The sequence below is a fragment of the Notothenia coriiceps genome, unplaced genomic scaffold (genome assembly GCF_000735185.1).
Source record: "Notothenia coriiceps isolate Sejong01 unplaced genomic scaffold, NC01 NC01_scaffold00004435, whole genome shotgun sequence".
Classification (NCBI taxonomy): Eukaryota; Metazoa; Chordata; class Actinopteri; order Perciformes; family Nototheniidae; genus Notothenia; species Notothenia coriiceps.
In genome coordinates this window covers 1-2,023 of record NW_011337136.1, presented here as the reverse complement: position 1 = coordinate 2,023, position 2,023 = coordinate 1, and the positions used below count along the sequence as shown (strand labels likewise).

The window sequence follows — 2,023 nt, the reverse complement described above, 5'->3', positions numbered from 1 at the left end:
AGTGGCGGCTCCAGAGTATTTTTGTTGGGTAATCTATGGTAGGGCTAACTCACACAGTGGTGGGGCTCAAATCAGTATTTGCAATGTAATTACATACACGCTATATCGCCCCCCCTTGACAGTGAAACGCCACGCGTGAGGTTTAGATTATTTCCCTGTCTCAATCCAAATTGAACTGTATGAAATAAAAAGGTACATTTGTCTTTTAGTAAATAATAAAGGGCGACCTGGAGCTTCCTGCAACAACACCACGCCGTTATCGTGATTCTGATTGGCCAGAAGACATTATCAAAGATGCTCTATTGTAGAAGACGATCACTACGCGACAAAAGTTTTCAAAACCGTTTCTGGTCTTCGGTATTTACAGACAAGTGGCTTCTGAAATCAAATACTAACTGCTGTCTGTGCAATTTACTCCGCGCGAGTTGGCGTACTTTATTTTGCTTACTTTAACATCATTTTTCATGGTGGGGCTAAGGTGGGGCTAAGCCATTTCTTGGTATGGCTGTAGCCTACCCCAGCCATACCCTGGCGCTGCCACTGAGTGCAGCCTCACAAAGTTGTTAGGCTGGGTTAGACTGTTCCATGCTGCTTTGTGCTTACGTTTGAAGTATCAGGCCATGTCATCAGATGTGTTCCGGGAGCAAAGTGTTATGCTGAATCCTTGATTACAAGAATAAATATAAGTGATTGAAGAACAGATTAGGCCTATTTTTGAAATAAATCTTTCAAAAAACATTCCGAAGAAAATAATGCTCTCCAACAGGGTCCACTGGAGAGATCACTGCAGAACTCTGTGGCCTTCGAGAGGCAGAAGAACATGGACAACAGAGTGGCCATCATCAGGGGCAGCGTGCAGGTAACTGACACACACACGTTTCAGGCAACATCAGAGCAAATATAAAGTTCCCCCAATGGAATGATGTTTAAATGTCTGCCTGTCTGTGTGCAGCTGATGGACCAGGCTGTAAAATCCATCGAGGACATGCAGGATGATTTCGATTTCCGCTACAAGACCCTGCAGGCACGAGGTGGTCCCTGTGAAAGCAAACTTATTTCTTACTTCTGTGCATTAAAATAAGACAGCGTGCACCACAATCATTTTTTCTCTAAAATATCTGTCGGTGTGTGTGTGTGTGTGTATATGTGTGTGTGTGTGTGTGTGTGTGTGTGTGTGTCAGAATCGTCAGATGCTCGACAGAACCCTGAGATGATGAAACAGGAAGTAACGACCCTGCAGGCTATGCTTAACAGTCTGGACTTTAAAAGGAAGGTATGCATTTGTATCAATGTGTATCAAAATGTCTCCAACATAGAAAGCAAGGAAAATGCCTTCCAGTGTACAAATAAAGGATTGTATAATTTACAACAAGTATGGCAAGGCAAAGCGACTTTCTTTAGATAGAACACTTTAAAGAGCAACTTGCAGGTTTTTTTTTTTACTACATTTATGCTTAACCTTGCCTGAAAATTACAATTAAAAATGTTAATGCAGGATTTGATATGTTTTACAAGACATAGGGGCAGGAATTCAGAGGAAAATGAGCCGTTTTGAGCTCTGCTACTAAAAACTGCTTTTTTTTAACGTCATACGTCAAACGCGTCATATTACGTCACATGGGGGAGTTAACTTTCTCGGACTCGTTCTCTGCCCAATCCGCGGTAGTAGTTTCTAGTTGGTTTGAGCGGTTGTGATTTAGTGAGCTGGTATTTTTTCGGTAATTTTACATTGCATTTCACCATTTGTAATCATGGTGAGCTCTGTTATGGATCAGTATCAACAGTCCTGCCAGTAACGTTACTATATTATCAATACCACTTTAGTTATAGCCTGATATATGATTGCTAACTTTACAATGTTGTGATGTGACTGACGTTAGCTAACATGCTAAGGCCGGTCACCCACCAAGACAGCTGCTCTGTTCTCCACTGGTTCTCCACACACCAAAGCTCAATTTCTCTCCGATGGCCGTTATTTTTTCTAATCCTTGGCTGCTCCTGGTCTCTTGGACGCCTGCAGGCT

At 42.3% G+C, this 2,023-nt stretch overlaps 1 long non-coding RNA gene across 1 annotated transcript; it reads left to right on the top strand.

Moving 5' to 3' along the window:
* Window positions 1–738: 738 nt before the first annotated feature.
* Window positions 739–1,293, top strand: LOC104942280 (uncharacterized). Its single transcript, XR_797990.1, has 3 exons — window positions 739–859; window positions 953–1,031; window positions 1,182–1,293. It is a non-coding gene; the product is annotated as an uncharacterized lncRNA (long non-coding RNA).
* Window positions 1,294–2,023: the final 730 nt, after the last annotated feature.